This window comes from Bacillus rossius, chromosome 11 (genome assembly GCF_032445375.1).
Source record: "Bacillus rossius redtenbacheri isolate Brsri chromosome 11, Brsri_v3, whole genome shotgun sequence".
NCBI classification, from domain to species: domain Eukaryota; kingdom Metazoa; phylum Arthropoda; class Insecta; order Phasmatodea; family Bacillidae; genus Bacillus; species Bacillus rossius.
Window position 1 is genome coordinate 54154521 of NC_086338.1, and position 18825 is coordinate 54173345.

The 18825-nt window shown below is 41.4% G+C and overlaps 1 protein-coding gene across 4 annotated transcripts in view; it reads right to left on the reverse strand.

The window, feature by feature from the left end:
• Positions 1-18825, reverse strand: part of LOC134537007 (uncharacterized) — a 221554-nt gene that overhangs the window by 185011 nt on the left and 17718 nt on the right. The window contains exon 1 of one of the 4 annotated variants that reach the window (XM_063377179.1): positions 14181-14313. The exons of 1 other annotated variant lie outside the window; for it this stretch is intronic. The gene's annotated coding sequence lies outside the window, so the exon portion shown is untranslated. Of the gene's footprint in view, positions 1-11980; positions 12104-14180; positions 14314-18825 lie in introns of those variants that run through there. 2 more of the 4 variants (XM_063377177.1, XM_063377180.1) reach the window with 2 other exon arrangements.

Genomic DNA, 18825 nt, shown 5'->3' on the forward strand with positions numbered 1-18825 from the left:
TATTTATATTGCAACGGTTATATTTTCATTACTTTAATTTGAGTCAAATAATTATATTCATTGGTATGTACCTACAATGACGGTGAGTAAACAACTTTTTTTTTTTAAATTTGAATCAAGTTCTGTTACCATCTGCTATCACAAAAAAAATTAACTCCATTAAAAATAATATATTTTTTCTTTGTAGGCCAATGACAAAGGTAATTAAATGTTTTATAACTGTGAAAGAAAAGAAAAAACCCAACTTTGTTGATTTTTATCTTAGCGAAATCTAATCCGAGAAAATTAACTCGTGTATAAATATTATAATTTCATCACGAACACCAACAGAGTATAAAAGTTGGCACGAAGTTTTTTTTTTGCCTCCAGTTTACCACTCATTCTGCCATTTACATTTTGGAGTTCGCATTGAGTTTTCCTTCTTGCAGTATTCTCTCGACTTCTTATTTTCAAGTATTTATCTGGTCAGGAAAGAAAATTGGTCTTTGATACGACGGAGATAAAAGTTTCACGTTACAATAATGTTCTGGCCACTTTTAATAAAGATTACACTGTTTTAAAATGCTTTTAGTCTTTCTTTATATACATTTATCTTTCTTTATAAGAAGAGACCGGAAAATATCTTGTATCAATCTCGTGATATGCTAAAATACAAATAATTATACATTTGCGCTGGTTCTGCTGTTGGTTCACTGTTAATCTAAATAACTCTTGGCCAATAAGAGATCTTTAATAAACGAACTATCGAATCACAAGTTACACGGTTGAGACGCCTCACAAGTCAGCAGCCAATGAACAGGCGAGTTTCGCTCAAGTACGCAGATGATAGTGAAGTCTAGCCTACAGGTCACTGAACCCGCGAATTTTCACAATCCCTAATTATTAGTGTCTTTGCTAATACTTAGAGTCCGGAAAAATTCGCGGATTCATTCGGCAATAGGCTAGAATTCAAACACATATACCTTTATAATGATTTTGCTATTGGCTTACTGTTCATCTTGACAAATCTCAACCAGTTATAAACCCTCAACCAAAGAAGGATCGAATTACAGACAAACCAGCTGAGATGACATATAAGTCGGCAGCCAATGAACTTGCGTTATGTGCCCGAGTGTACAGGGGAATGTGCAGTCTATCCTGAAGGCCATCGAAACCGCGAATTTTTCCGGTCCCTACTAATTCTTAGGGTCATGCAGATTTTGCGAAAAGATTTCGAGACTCGATGAAAGTTGAAACACTGTAACATCGTTTGTGCTTCGTGATTGGGTGATTTATCCCAGGTACATATCCATTGTAACAACACCAATCACAGTGACTCAGTGCGGAAGTAAACGCGTCCTGAGTGGCAACGACTTCTCTCGCGGACGGCCGCCAATCACAAGGAAGAAACCGCTGGTGCGGGTATACCTTTTTGCAGTCTAATAAGTGTTCAGATCTTTTCGCGAAAAATGCATGCCCCTACTAATTCTTTAATAGGTAGAGACCGGAAAAATTCGCGGAATCATTCGGCGATAGGTTAAAATGCAGATACATATACCTTTTGGATGATTTTGCTATTGGCTTACTGTTCATCTGGACGAATCTAAACCAATTAAAAACTCTCAACCAAAGAAGGATCGAATCACAGACAAACCAGATGAGACGACTCGCAAGTCGGCAGCCAATAAACTTGCGTTATTTGCCCAAGTGTACAGGGGAATGTGTAGTCTATCCTGAAGGCCATCGAAACAGAGAATTTTTCCGGTCCCTATTAATAGGTTTAAAAGTAAATTTCGCGAGAAGATTTTACTAGATGTTTTTATTCGCTAAACTGTGGTAATGTTTTTTTCTACAAAAGGGGTTTTTACACACGGAAGATTACGCGAGCTGTTTTTAAAGACCACCTGCTGAGATAAAGGATTAGTGCCGCGGATAGGGGTAGCTGTGAGGGTTAAAAGGTCCTGAAATTACCGTCGGCGGGGCCAGAGATTAAGGGGGGGTAACGATTTCTCGCGAAAGGCTACGTGGCGATACGGTGATTACAGCCCTCACTGCTAGCTGGCGTTAGCGAGCGGAGGTGTTAACTGACCCGGCTCTGCTCTCTCTCTCTCTCTCTCTCTCTCTCTCTCTCTCTCTCTCTCTCTCTCTCTCTCCCACAAGCCTGATTGCTCTCGGGGCCAAGGCATTAGCGGCCCGTGATCACGTCTGGGCTCTTTTTCCACCCTCTTTTCTTTCCACCTTAGACCTCGACGCTCTTGACCTTCGTAAGGGGATGTTCAAGGTTTTTTCGATGGGGGGAGGGAGGGAGGGACTATTTTGAACGAGAAGAAAAAAAAAAGCACGCTTATCTCTCAGTGCACGTGATAGAAGTGAAATTCCTTGGCAATTCAATACCTCGACTTAGAGACCGGAAAAATTCGCGGTATCGATGGCCTTCAGGATAGACTGCACATTCCCCTGTAGACTTGGGCAAACAACGCAAGTTCATTGGCTGCCGACTTGTAGTCGTCTCATCTGGTCTGTCTGTGGTTGAGGGTTTATAACTGGTTGAGATTCGTCCAGTTGAACAGTAAGCCTATAGCAAAAATCATAATAAAGGTATATTTAATTGAATTCTAGCCTATCGCCGAATGAATCCGCGAATTATTCCGGTCTCTACTCGTAAGTACATCGCTAAGGGGTGAAGCGGCGGAAAGAGAGAAATAAGACAATTTTCTAAATAAACATGCAATCAACAGAATTATTACTCATTTTCAAAATAAGCTCAAACCCCGTTGTGTTGCCCTCTGCCAAAATACTCCCTTACTAGATGCCAGCAAGTCGAAAACGTTAACTAATTTTCAAGTTGACCTTTCACTTTTCTTTTGGCATAACGCAAGAACGTAAAGTGTTACGGATGGTTTCACGTAGATTTTAGTGTGCTTAGAAACAAACTTAGTGATGATTATTGCATTGTTTTTCTGCTTTGCATTAATATATATAGCCCTATAATTATTTTTTTAAATATTTTTAAATACTTAACGCCCTGCAATCGCTCTTCTCTTTTGTGCCTCTGATTGTTGTCAGCCAGGTTTAGGGCAGTATTCTGCTAAGGAGGTCTGTACACAAATTTTCAAATAGTATTAATTTCAAGTTATTTAAGAAACTGTTTGATTGACACATGAATCCTGGTCAGGTATCGAGTTTGGGATTGTTGCTAGGAGCTATATTGAAAGAAGGCGGCCATTTCTCAGGGCTATAAAGTTTTAACACTCAGCTGTTCTGGAAACCTTTTTCGCGAATAAGTGCATGGTCCCGAAGACAATATACTAATCACGAAGTTGCAAAAATACGCACGAGACAAACGCTCGCAATCCGCGAGCTGCAGCCAATGACCAGCCGATATCGACTTGTTTGTACTCACGTGTGTATGAAGTAAATATTACGCGGATTTTGTTAGGTGTCAATCCGTTCCAACGTACGTAAGAGTGACCGTTAAATCTATCCGTGGAAAAAAAAAAAACAATTGAAAACAAAATTCATGCCCACAAACGAACACAGCTGCTGTTGAGACAAACAAACGCCCGGGGGAATCAAATTAATTTCCGGCTGCCATTAAAAGGGAAAAGTAAAGTCAGAATGTTTTTTTTTTTTTTTTGGCATTGATAGAAAATTAAAATGAGAGAGAGAGACGGCGAGTTTCGGAAATGCAAACATTTGCAAGCAAGGGTATTTTTTGTTTCTTTTTTTTAAATTATTATTGTTTTCCCCGCTCCCCCCCCCCCACCACACTACACCACCTACCCCCCCCCCCCTCTCTCCCCCTCGTGAGCACGTGGTTTCGCGAGAGAGGTACGGTTGCGTCGGTCGCGCGGGAATTAATATCGCATCGCATCGCATCGCGGGCGGGATTTCATTAAACAGGGCCTGGCCGGTCGGTGGCGCCTGGCGGCCGCAATATCCGGGCACTTTTATTGGACGATTTCGCCCGATTATGGACAGCGCAGCTCTCCCCTTTCCCCCTCGCCCCATCAACCTGTCAACCCCTCCCCCACAATCCAAGGTCCGCGCGAGAGTCACAGCGAGGAAATTAGCGCGTCGGCGCTTCTTGTTCGTGGTTGCAACTGCACTGTTTTTATTATTATTATTATTATTATTGTAAATTGAACAGAAATATTCACGTCAAATTACAGAGATTAGTTTACAAGCTAACTACAGTAACTCTACAAAAAAAAGGGGGTTCGAAGTAGAGACCGGAAAAATTCGCGGATTCATTTCACGATATGATAGAATCCAAACAACTGTGCCTTTAAATTGCTTCTCTGATTGGCTCACAGTTTATCTGAAGGACTTTGAGCCAATGAAAAACCTTCAACCAAAAAAAGTATCGAATCGCAAGCGTCCCAGTTGACAGGTGACACGAGTCAGTAGCCAATGAGCAGGTGGACATTTGCCCGAGTGTGTAGGGGATGGTGGTGTCTATCCTGGAGGTCATCCAAAGTGCGAATTTTTCCAGTCTCTAGTTCGAAGTAACGCTAGGTTTTGATTTACACTTTGTGGTGTTGTCCCAGGACCTCCGACAGTTGAAAGTGTTATAACCGTACCCTGGACGGCTTTACAAGTGTTAACTGCGCACGTCAATAAGCATGATAGGCCCTACAGCAAAATAAAATCCAAATTGTTGAGTAGGTATTCAATTAACTATTTCCATGTTTTTTTACACTACAAATGCTTGAATGAAACATCCATTAAAATATAAAATTATGCACCAATTTTTTGTTAGGAACACTCAGTATTATCTCGAAAGACGTATTACACATGTGCGCAAAAATAATGATAATTAGTAGAGACCGGAAAAATTCGCGGATTCCTTTCGAGACAGGCTGGAATACAAACTCGTTTAGCATAATGCTGCGTCAGTGATTGGACCGCAATTTACCTGAAGGACTCTGAGCCAATGGCAAACACTCAACAAAAGAAGATAGTATCGAATCATAAGAATCGCAGTAAACAGGTGTCCCGAGTCGGTAGCCAATGACCAGGTGATAGTTGCCCGAGTACATAGAGAATCGTGAAGTCTATACTAGTGGTCATTGAAACCGCGAATTTTGCCGGTCCCTACAAATTACTAAAGAGTTGTAAAATTCGTGGATTCATTCGGTGATAGCTAGAATTCAAACACATATACCTCTTAGATAATTTTGCTATTGGTAGAGACTGGAAAAATTCGCACTTTGGATGACCTCCAGGATAGACTCCACAATCCCCAACATACTCGGGAAAATGCCATCTGCTCATTGGCTACTGACTCGTGTCACCTGTCAACTGGGACGCTTGCCATTCGATACTTTTTTTGGTTAAAGGTTTTTCATTGGCTCAAAGTCCTTCAGATAAACTGTGAGCCAATCAGAGAAGCAATTTAAAGGTACAGTTGTTTGGATTCTATGATATCGTGAAATGAATCCGCGAATTTTTCCGGTCTCTAGCTATTGGCTTACTGTTCATCTGGACGAATCTCAATTAACTAAAAACCCTCAACCAAAGAAGGATCGAATAACAGACAAACCAGATGAGACGACTCACAAGTCGGCAGCCAATGAACTTGCGTTGTTTGCCCAAGTGTACAGGGGAATATGCAGTTTATCCTGAAGGCCATGGAAACAGAGAATTTTTCCGGTCCCTACCTATCGTCAAAGCAATGCCAAGGTACAGTGTTTTTTTTTTGCAGTCTAGCTGGTGACCAAAAGAATCCGAGAAATGCCCGGGTCTCTATTGGCGGTCACGATGCGTGGTCCAGCAGTGTGTTCCGGGCGTTGCAATGTTGGCGGCGGCGAGGCAGGAAACTTGCTTCAACCACGCCACAGATATGCATCTGCGCAACACGGCAACGTGGGGTGGGAGGAGCGGCGGAGACCTGTCAGGACCTGTACACAACCACCCCTCCCCCCCCCTCAAACACACACACACACACACGCCCTCCAAGCAGCGCGAGGTGAGCCGGCGAACACGACACCGACGCGCATGCGTGCTTGAGACATGCTTCAAGGCCCGCCCCCTCCCTTACATGTGTGTGGGAACCACACATAACTAGAGACCGGAAAAATTCGCGGATTCATTCTGTGATAGGTTAAAATTCAAATACATATACATTTTAGATGATTTTGCTATTGGCTTACTGTTCATCTGGACGAATCTCAACCAATTTAAAAACTCTCAACCAAAGAAGGATCGAATCACAGACAAACCAGCTGAGAGGACTACAAGTCAGTAGCCAATGAACTTGTGTTATTTGCCCAAGTGTACAGGGTAATATGCAGTCTATCCTGAAGGCCATCGAAACCGCGAATTTTTCCGGTCCCTACGCATACTATAAAATTCGCGATTTCAAATCCCTAAAGGACAGACTCCATGATCCTCTACGCACACGTGCAAATTACATCTGCCGATTGGTTACCGACTCGTAACACCTGTGGACTGGAATGATCGTGATTCGCTAATTCTTCTGTTAAAAGTTTTTTTCATTGGCCCAGAGTCCTTCAGATAAACTGTGGCCCGATCACTGATGGAAAATAATGTCAAAAGTAATTGGACTCTATCCTATCACGAAATGAATCCGCGAATTTTACAGGTCTCTACGCATAACTTAGAAACACACAACTTAGAACAGTCGTAACTTAGAAACCTCGAAAAAAAATCGTTTCCTGAATGGCTTTCCATTATTAACGGCGCGCACGTTAATACGCATAATAAAACAAAATAGGGTAAAGTCCAATAATTGAACATGCGATTATATTTTCCATGTTCTTTTTTAATATGCTGAACGAAACATCAATTAAAATGTAAAATCATGTGACAATTTTCGTAAGAAATGCTCAGTATTATCTCGAAAAACCAAACGTGTTGTAAAAAAGTTACAGTATGTTTCTTATTAGTATTACAAAAAAATTGCTTGACAACTGATTTTCAGAAGAACTTTTATAAAAGCACAGAAAAAAAAACATTTGGTTTTCTGTGTGGCCCAGTACCTACTTCGGACGGACACCCATGACTTTATGTGCTGTTCTGTTATCTCCAGAGACCGGAAAAAATCGCGGATTCACTCGGCGATAGGCTAGAATTCTAACACATATACCTACCTTTTAGATGATTTTGCTATTGGCTTACTGTTCATCTGGACGAATCTCAACCAATTGTAAACCCTCTCAACCAAAGAAGGATCGAATCACGGACAAACCATTCGAGACGACTTACAATTCGGCAGCCAATGAACTTGCGTCGTTTGCCCAAGTGTACAGGGGGAATTTTGCAGTCTATCCTGAAGGCCATCGAAACCGTGTATATTTTTTTCCCTGTTCCTAGTTATCTATCTCGTCTCTGGATCACGTTGCCGCTGAGGGGAGACGTTAAAAAAAAATTAATTAAAAATAAGAAGTACGTAAAAAAAAACACACACGTCATTTTCGAGTGACGTGTCCAGTGATCGCGTGACACAGGAATATCGCTGTGACAGGGCATGTCCGCTTCACGAGTGTCCCCGCGGCTGACAGGAGAGGTTGGTGACAGTTGTCACGGACAGCGGTGTAATTCACTTGTCAGTCACTCCGACCACAAGCGCGACTCCCGTCAAGGCCCGCGCAAGGGCGGGGCTGGGTTATTTTCTGCACATAACCTAAAGTTATCAAAATAATATCACTAGAGCCACGGAATTTTCGCGGATTCATTTAGTCGCAAGCTAGAATGCAAACCTCCACACTGTCGCACTGTGTTCATGATTGGACCGCAGTTATCTGGACACGCCCCTCTACGACCGTGAGCCAACGATGTCCAGCTAGGAGAGAAAAAAGCGAATCAGGTAGTGCCAAATAACAAGGATAAAAATGTTCTCGCTAAGAAATCAACCAATGGGAAAGTAAACATGGGTCGAGCACACCTATAACTTTGAATTCTATCCTGAGGCCAGAGGAATCCGCGAAATTTCCGGGACTCTAAATATCACTATTATTAGGGGGCATGCAGATTTCGAGAAAAGATTTCGAGACTAGATGAAAGTTAAAAACACCGTAGCACCGTCTGTGCTTCGTGATTGGGTGAGTTTCTCCCCAGGTACACGTCGATTGTAACAACGCCAATCACAGTGATTCAGTGCGGAAGTTAACGCGACCTGAGTGGCTCGGTCAAACAAGGCAACGACTTCTCTCGCTAGACGGCCGCCAATCACAAGTAAGAAACCACAGGTGCGGGTAAACCTTGTTGTAGTCTAATACGTGTTCAGATCTTTTCGCGAAAAGTGCCTCCCCCTAACTATTATTCTTAAATAATATAGGCACCTAAAAGAAACATAACATCCATTTTACAAATTTTTCATTAAATAACTTTTACGAAAGTAAATCTTTATTTATTTTAACTTTTATTCGTTTATTTTAAACGTATCGTAAGATACTATACTAATATTGAAAAAAAAGTATAGTTATAACCTTGGAAGTAGACAAAATTAGATTACGAAAACATTTCACCGATGATTTTGACGGCAAAATTGAGCCACTTGATCGTTTTGTAAACAAAAAAGGGCCGATTCGAACATTGCCTTACTTTATATAACGTGTTTTGCGAACGACATAAAACACCTATCGCCCTCTCACACAATCAATTTCTCTGTCAAATACACACAACAGATGCATATGTTTCATATTCTAACTTTAATAATAATTTTGTTTCACCAAAATAATTGAAATTTAAAATTTAGGTACGATTAAATTTCTTATTTTAAATGGGAAGCGTTTGCATTGCACGTTAGTATGACACATTGAATAATGTAAATGTAAAGTTTATTGCTACGTGCTCACATAAACAGTGTTATAAAGCATATATTAATACGCAAAAATTCAAAACAAAACAAGATTTTTTTTTCCAATTGCAGATTCAGTATTTGTAATATTTTTAAGTATTGATGGTTTATTTGTTACTTTAGCGAAGCTACAAGAAAAAACAGCCAAAAATTTTGTTTTCTTTCGTTGATAACGTCCGTAGATTATTAATAGAGACCCGGGAATTTAGCAGATTCGTCTGGCTTTAGAGTAGAATTTAAGGTAATAGGTAGAGACCTGCAAAATTCGCGGATTCAATGACCTCCAGGATAGACTCTACTACACTCTACACACTCGGGCAAATGCCACCTGTTCATTGGCTGCTGACTTGTGAGTCGTCTCGACTGAGTGTCTGTGATTCGACACTTCTTTGAGCGAGGGTCTCTAACTGGCCCTCATTACTCCAGATTAACAGTGAACCAGTGGTAGAAGCAGCGCTAAGGTATAATTATTTGAATTGTAGCATATCACGAAATGAATCCGCGAATTCTGCAGGTCTCTAGTAATAGGTGTGCTCAACCCATGTTCGCTTTCCCATTGGTTGATTTCTTAGCGAGAGCATGTTTATCCTCGTTAATCGGCACTACCCGATTCGCTTACTTCTGTCCTAGCTGGACATCATTGGCTCACGGTCGTAGAGGGGCGTGTACAAGCAACTGCGGGCCAATCATGAACACAGTGCGAGAGTGTGAAGGTTTGCATTCTAACTTGCGACTAAATGAATACGCGAAATGTCCGTGTCTCTAATTATTAACGGTAAGGAGCGTTTAGAAATGTTTACTGAAATCTGAAAAATTAAATAATTGTGAGGCTAGGTTTTCGCACGTGTTGACTGGTGGTGGTTGAGAAGTAAAAGTTTAGTTGGGGGTATAGGTCAAATATACAAATATAATGCATCGATAGAGACCGGAAAAATTCGCGGATTCATTCGGCGATAGGCTAGAATTCAAATAAATATACCTTTATAATGATTTTGCTATTGGCTTACTGTTCATCTGGACGAATCTCAACCAGTTATAAACCCTCAACCGAAGAAGGATCGAATCACAGACAAACCAGCTGAGACGACTTACAAGTCGGCAGCCAATGAACTTGCGTTATTTGCCCGAGTGTACAGGGGAATGTGTAGTCTATCCTGAAGGCCATCGAAACCGCGAATTTTTCCGGTTCCTATGCATCGATGAACTAACCTAGCTAAACTTAACTTCCAATATTATTCGTCTTATTTGTATGTCTGTGTTTTCTGTTCCCATACTTTCCGTCGAAATACAAACGCCCCATTTTCTCTGGTTAATGTACGGATTTTAGTTTCGAATGAAAATGCCACCGTCTCGTATAATTTTTTTTTACAGTGGCGTCGGTAAAGTAAACAACTACAGTACTTATGATTCTGACTGAGAATGTATCTATTTATAGGTAGAGACCGGAAAAATTCGCGGATTCATTCGGCGATAGGCTAGAATTTAAACACATATACCTCTTAGATGATTTTGCTATTAGCTTACTGTTCATTTTGACGAATCTCAACCAATTATAATCCCTCAACCAAAGAAGGATCGATTCCCCTATACACTTGGGCAAATAACGCAAGTTCATTGGCTGCTGACTTGTAAGTCGTCTCAGCTGGTTTGTCTGTGATTCGACCCTTCTTTGGTTGAGGGTTTATAACTGGTTGAGTTTCGTCCAGATGAACAGTAAGCCAATAGCAGAATCATCTGAAAGTTATATGTATTTAAATTCTAGCCTATCGCCGAATGATTCCGCGAATTTTTCCGGTCTCTATCTATTTATCCTTCAAGGGATTATACAATTTTTTATGAAAGCAGTTTTGTATCAAAAAACATTTTAAGGCATTTACAGTGTTCAGGTGGCGTCTCACACGCTATGTTGATTTTCTTTTCATTTTCTCGTGATTGCAATTAGTTAAAATATATTTTTGTACATTTTACAATATACCTCTCCGTCACAAATATTTCCAATAAACACTTTCTAAGGGTAATATAATTTCTGTAAAAAGTCGGGCATGTGAAAACAATAACGAACATTTGCCCGACTTATTATACCTTACAGACTATATAACACCTAAACAATATCTGTCGAAAATATTTGTAACAGACCAACAAATGCAAGAGAGGTTTGGTTTTAGATTTGCAGAACTATTCCCTTAACTATTAGTTAGTTAAGATTGTTTTGAATATTATTATAATAAATAATTTTATCGAAAAAATGTAAAATATAGGTACTTGTAGTCATCTTAATTTTTGTGACAGCATTTAAAAACTAAATAATTTTGGTTATTAACTTTTTTACATTTATGTGTATTTTTTTAGTGTATTGAGTCCCATGTATAATTTAAATTGTCTGTTTGTTTAACAGTGTTTTTTTATTGTGAAATTGTAAGTTTTGTATGTTTGATTTTTGTATCATTAAGTTAATGGCCTTCAGCTGTTGCATGGGCACATAAAACCAAACCAAATAAATAGAGACTGGAAAAATTCGTACTTTGGATGACCTCTAGGATAGGCTCCACCATCCCCTACACACTAGGGAAAATGCCACCTGCTCATTGGCTACTGACTCGTGTCACCTGTCAACTGGGACGCTTGCGATTCGATACTTTTTTTGGTTGAAGGTTTTTCATTCGCTCAAAGTCCTTCAGATAAACTGTGAGCCAATCAGAGAAGCAATTTAAAGGTACAGTTGTTTGGATTCTATCATATCGTGAAATGAATCCGTGAATTTTTCCGGTCTCTACAAATAAAGGAAATTACTAAATTAGTAATGACTATAGAGACCTGCAAAATTCGCGGATTCATTCGGTGATAGGCTAGAAATCAAACACATATACTTTTTAGATAATATTGCTATTGGCTTACTGTTCATCTGGACGAATCTCAACCAGTTAAAAAACCCTCTCAACCAAAGAAGGATCGAATCACAGACGAAACCAGCTGAGACGACTCACAAGTCGGCAGCCGATGAACTTGCGTTATTTGCCCGAGTGTGCAAGGGGTATGTGCAGTCTATCCTGAAGGTCATCGAAACCGCGAATTTTGCAGGTCTCTAGTAATGACGAAAAAAAAAAAAAAAATGAACAGTATGTGAAGAGAAGCCCACAGTAGCAGACCACGCGTGATCCACCGCGGACAGGCACTCACCGCGCCGTGCAGACTCAGGCCCCTGTGTCACGCCCCGTGGTAGGACACGTGCTGACGCAGGCGTCGTTACGCCTCCCGCCCGCAGCTCATGACACGCCTTCCTCGGGAGCGCGTCACCCACTGAGAGTCAGGGGTTGGTGGAGGGGAGGGAGCCCTAACGTCCGGAGGGGAGGGAGATGCGCGCGCACCCTCTACTCCCTCCACTCCCCTCCTTGTCGTGACTCCCGCATGGTTAAAAACCCGCATGTTTAGAGCGTATAGGGCTTGCCCTGAGACGCACTTAGAGTCTATCCCTACCTAGACCCCTCCCTTACACACTTAGTTTTAACTTAGGTTAGGGGGAAAAAAAACGCTCACGACAACACGTCTTTCCGCCCGGCATTGGTAGTCTCAAATATTTTAAAAAAAAAATAGGGGGGGGGGGGTTTGTCTGTAAAGTCGGTTTACGGACGATAATTTTACGTTTTAACGTCTTAAGAAAACATTGATGAAAAATTTGCATATATTTTTTTTTAATTTACAAATATTATTTACTGTTTTTTTTTTTGCAAATTTAATTCAAATAATTTGCTTAAATATAATCACGAAGAACAATATTAGTTTTAAAAAAAAAAACGCCCCGCCTTAACCTTTTTGATATTAGTTTAGCCTATAGGTAGGGGCCGGAAAAATTCGCGGTTTCGATGGCCTTCAGGATAGACTGCACGTTCCCCTGTACACTCGGGCAAATAACGCAAGTTCGTTGGCTGCCGACTTGCAAGTCGTCTCGGCTGGTTTGTCTGTGATTCGATACTTCTTTGGTTAAGGTTTATAATTGGTTGAAATTCGTCCAGATGAACAGTAAGCCAATAGCAAAATCACAATAAAGGCATATGTATTTGAATCCTAGCATATTGCCGAGTGAATATGCGAATTTTTCCGGTCTCTACCTATAGGAGATTTTCTCGCACACGGTGGTTGGCCGGTTCTTGCACACTCGGCTCGGGCGGAACCTGACAATTTTTTTTCGTGCGTGCAGCCGGCGTTCACCGATTTATAAGACGTTATTAAATTTAAAAAAAAAACACGGATAGGTGACATCACTACTCCCGCCTACTTGTCATAGTCTCCATAGGCGGTACGACTACTGTTCATTGGCGAATCAGAAGGGGGAGGGGGCATAGCGGTATGCCCCCCCCCCCCCCCCCCGAATCCTTAATATTTTTATGATTTTCCTTATCATAGTTTTCCAAAATTACTAAAGTATTATTTTCCTGCAGTGCTATACATATAATAGGACGTTTTTGAACCAGAAATCAAATGCACACGACTAAATAAGAATTACAGAATTATTATTCAGCTTCGAACCCCACTGTTAAATAGAGCAGCGAGCTAATTAAGACCATACCAAACTTACTGTTCGGTATTTCAATTCTAAATAAACTAAAAATTTATTAGAAATATTATTTGTTCCCTCCCTGAGCCTCATTTCTGGATCCGCCTTTGCTACTGTTGCATGCTGGGAGATTGCGTCATCTCTCTCTCCTGACACTCCAACGAACCGATGCTGTCAAGATGGCGGACTCGCGCGTGTGGCATATGTTCGCGTTTCTAAAAACGTCGGGAAAACGTACCAACCAAAAAATACTTGTGTTTGTCGAACGAACATTATTTTGTAAACTTAAAACGACTGTAATACGAAACAAAGAGAACTTTTTAAAGTCCCTTACGTCACTCGGCACTCGTGTGTCGCGTTGCTTTCGGAGATCGCTTCAGAAAAACAAATTCCAACAACCGACCACAACACTTGTAGAAAAAAAAAGTTTCTGTCAACCCCCGGCGTCCGAGAGAAATATTCCAACACTCCTGCACCTGGGTTTGGTGGAATGAACATACGTATATCCAAACTTGTAATTAGTAGAGACCTGTAAAATTCGCGGATTCATTTCGAGATAGGATAGAGTCCAAATATTTTTGACATTATTTTGCTTCAGTGATTGGGCCACAGTTTATCTGAAGGACTCTGGGCCAAATGAAAAATATTTAACAGAGAAGAATTAGCGAATCACGATCATTCCAGTCAACAGGTGTTACGAGTCGGTGACCAATCAGCAGATTTACCTAATTTGCACGAGTGCGTAGAGGATCATGGAGTCTATCCTTTAGGGGTTCGAAATCGCGAATTTTACACGGTCTCTAGCAATTAGTGACGATGACGTACCTGTTCCTAGTCTTCGCAAGCGGCGTACCCGGGCTGCGTAGCGACGTAGCAGCGTAGCGACGTAGCAGCGTAGCGACGTAGCGACGTGCGACAGGCAGCGGTCTTCACCTCGGGTCGGTGAGCTACTGCCACTGGCTTCTGCTCGTTCTGGACGGGGAGGGGGAGGGGGGTTGGGGGAGGAAGTCCTTACACTTGGCAACAGCGCTTAGGCGCGAGGAAGAACATTCCCTCACCTTCCAGAACATAGAGTCGCAGACAGAGACCGCACTTCCGATCGCGTGTGACAGCTTTTTTTTTTTCCTCTCACTAGGAACACTTCTTTTTTTTCCCTACAGCAGGGCTTTTTTTTTTCTTCTGTCCGAACCAGTTTTTTTTTTGTCCTTCTGCCGTCTAGCCGGCTTCGTGCGTGCGACGCTGCGACGCCCAAGGGGTAGGCAACCCGCGGTTCGCGAGCCGCATGCGGCGCTTCTCATCGCTCATTGGTAGGGGCATGCATATTTCGCGAAAAGATTCCGAGACTAGCTGAAAGTTAAAACTCTGTAGCATCGTTTGTGTTTAATGATTGAGGTGAGTTTCTCTCGGGCACATGTCGATTGTAAACAACACCCAATCACAGAAATTCAGTGCGGATGCAAACGCGTCCTGAGTGGCTCGGTCAAATAAAGGCAACGACTTCTCTCGCTAGACGGCCGCCAATCACAAGGAAGAAACCGCAGGTGCGGGTGTACCTTGTTGCAGTCTAATAGGCGTCGAGATTTTTTTCGCGAAAAATGCCGGCCCTACTCATTGGGTTTCGCGTCTATGCAACTCTCTGCGCCGACACGGCACACGAGCAGTATCAAACGACACATTGTCCTTTCAACCTGCGGGCTCGCGCCCCTACGTGGAACAGTCTCTTCCTGAAAACCTATGACACAACAACGACGACAACAACAACAAAAATAAAGGGGGTTGTCTGTAAAGTCGGTTTACGGACGATAATTTTACGCGATAACGTCATAAGAAAACATTGATGAAAAATTGCATAATTTTTAATTTTCAAATATTTATTTTACAATTTTTGCAAATTTTAATTTAAATAATTTGTTTTAAATATAATCACGAAGAACAATTAGTTAAAAAGCCCCGCCTTAACCTGTTTTATATTATTATAGAAGATTTCCTCGCACGGTGGTTGGCCGGTTCTTGCACGCTCTGCTCAGGCGGAACGTGACAATTTTTTTTCGTGCGTGCAGCCGGCGTTCACCGATTTACAAGACGTTATCACGTCAAAAAAAAAACAGCATTTGCTATTCTGACTATCTTTGTCTCCACCCATCCACGAGAACAAACATTATTTTCAATGAATCAAATAAAAAAATAATAATTAAGGAGAAAAATTAACCGGCGAAAACTCACAATCAGACCCAAAATTGAAAATAAGTAGTTACTTGCGAGACATAGCTTCCCAAATATATTTTACAAAGTCCAGAATTTTTTATTTATTTTTAAATAATTTAGGTTATCTTTTTTTATCTGTAGATCTACCAATGACTACCATATTTTTTTTTACGTTTACGTGTGTTTTTTCCCCCTGTAAATAGCATTCATTTTTAAGACTTTATTTTGAATTTATCGTTTTGAAATTACACGTAGAGCCAGAGAAAACTCACGTAACGGGTCTCTGGAGAATTTGGGAATCTTGTTTACTCGATACTCGTCTCCTCCAGCCCGGAAGTGTGTCGACCCCTGCTCCAGCGCGCGGATCACGTCGTGCGTGACGGCGCGGTGTAGGCGCGAAACGGAACAACTCCTCTCCGGTGTGTCGCGCGTCTCTGCGACGATGCAGGGGGGGGGGGACCCGGGTCTCGCCCCGACTACACGACCCCACACGCGCGAGCGATGATGACGATGACAGACGACCCGTCAGCCGGGCCTTTGCAGGGTCGCGCCCGGTCGGGGTCACAAGGGGGTGACATCTAGCGATGAGACACCTCCCCCCACCCTTGCGCTCATCACCCCCTCCCCTCCTCCCCTAGGGGCGAGGCAACCCCTAGCCAAGAGAAGATAACCTTCCTTCTGTCCGCAAGCCTTCTCAGGGACACACAGACCTCGTTAATCATCTGGGTCTTTGTTTCCCGAAGAGGGTGGAAGTGGAGGGACAGTACCCCGGTGGTGGGGGGGGGGGGGAGGGTGAGTGAAGTTTGAGAAACAAGTAGAATTGCAAAAAAAAAAAAATTAAATCAAGCGTGCTCATTACACAATTAGCCATGATGCCTTGCAAATTTCTTCGTCATCGCCTTATGGCGTCAGCCTTAAAAAACACGCGTAGTTTGTTCGTGTTTTCTGCCTCATTCGTACCCTCTGCCCTGGTTTCTCTGGCCAGTTTTTTTGTTTTAAAATTTGGTTTCAAGTCTTTCACTACAAACGAAAAATAATTCTGTACTTTTACAAAACTTTTGGAAACAGTAATACTAGAAGAAAAGAAAAATAACGTAACTTTTAACAACATATGACTATGGTTATTTTGGGCTTAATTTTATATATATTTCAATTGATGTTTTATTCAAGCATGATTTTTTTTAACCGTGGAACAGATAATGGAATATTCAAAAATTGACAAAATAGTTTTACAATGCTTATTAATGTGCGCAGTTAATACTGGAAAGCTACTCAGGGAACGGTTTACAAATAACTTTAATTAACTGTTTGTGGTACTGGGACAACACAAAGCATAAATGCCCGGGCAAAATTTCGAACCCACTATAACTAACTGCGAACACTATTTTGTAGCGGTACAATTGTTTTCGTGAAAATGTAAACATTTACAAATATCTGTGATTTTACATGAAAAATTACAATACCATTTACAGTATGTCATTTACCACATTATCGATTAAAAAAAAAGTTTTCAAAATGAGCAACAGTTAGCATCTAAGTCTGTAGCAAAAATTACAACGAATAACACGGATTTTGCGGGTTCCTTAAAGTTATATATATATACATTTTTTTTTCAAATTCTTACAGATAAATGTGTAGCTGATAGGCAGTTTAAAAATTAATTATTAAAATTATACTTACGGCTTCATTATAGTTAGGAGCAGGTAATTTCGAGGGGGGGAAAAACACCCTAAACGCTCAAGGTATGCCCACGCCAGCGGTTTCTTCGCTGTGGTCCAGAGGAGACACCGCGCTAGAAGCACCAGCACTTAGCATCCCGCCTCGCCGACGCAGATACGCCCCTGGCCATGCGCGCACAGTAACAGGGGGTGGAGCACCTGCAACACTTGTGTATTCACTCAACAGGTGATCACAAACTATGGCCTATGCCTATGGAATTGGGCTTTAACTATCCACATGACTGCCTCATAAACTCAGCACGTCAACAAGACACCATAATATGCAAGATCCCCAAAGATTCAACAGATAGGTATGAAATAACTTAAAATATTACTTTTTTATATAATAATTCAAAACATTTACATTTAAAAATTAAAAATGTTTGTAATATTAAAGTAAATTCTAAGATATCGGTTTTAAAGAACCTTACATTAGCTTCGTGTACTCAAGAACTCAAGAGAAATGTAGTACTAGCATAAATAAATTAAAGGATGCAAAATAAGAAAGTATAGAAACTGGAGACACGGCCAGAAGCAGGGAAAGGAGGAAAGTTAAATGTTGCGGACGAAGTCGCCAAGGGGGCGCCGCCGGGGATTTATAATTAAAAGAAAAAAAGTTTAAATTGAACGGCGCCGTGGGGAAATCGACGTTCCGCGCATTAATCGCTGACGGTCGCAGGGTTCCACGGGACTTACACACGTCTCTCTACGCGGCTGGTAAATGACCCGTTCAGCCGGTTGGTATCCCTGCGCGGGAATCAGGCCACGCAACTTTAGAAAAAAAACATCCCAGGGCGTTCGTTTCCCTCCGTCAGCGAAGTAGAAAAATCGGCGATGGATATACAACCAGGGACACGGAGAAATCCGCGTAATTGAATTTGCAAAATGTTTGCGCACACTGAATTACCCTTAGTCGTTGGAGAGCAAAATGATTATCTTCTGTGACAAGTCTTGAAGGGGCACAAACCTTTTTCAGACCTTCAGTATTCGCCGGTGATGTGTGAACATCTAACCTCGTTAATGAGCAAGCTCATGTGTGTTCTCACGTTGTTCATGTTGCGAATAAACTGATAACTAGGGACAGGAAAAATTCGTGGTTTCGATGGCCTTCAGGATAGACTACACATTCCCCTGAAGACTCGGGCAAACAACGCAAGTTCATTGGCTGCTGACTTGTAAGTCGTCTCAGCTGGTTCGTCTGTGATTCGATCCTTCTTCGGTTGAGGGTTTATAATTGGTTGAGATTCGTCCAGATGAACAGTAAGCCAATAGCAAAATCATCTAAAAGGTATATGTATTTGAATTTTAACACATTGCCAAATAAATCCGCGAATTTTTCCGGTCTCTAATCATGTGTTCTCACGTTGTTCATGTTGCGAATAAACTTATAACACGAAACTCAAAACACGGAATTTAACAAAGAATTCTTAAAAAAAAAAAAAAAAAAATAATGGTGACAGTGATAAATAAAATAGTTGCTTTTCAAATACCAAAATTTCTGAATACGAATCACACACATACTTTCCGCGCCCGCCGCTAGAATTCGC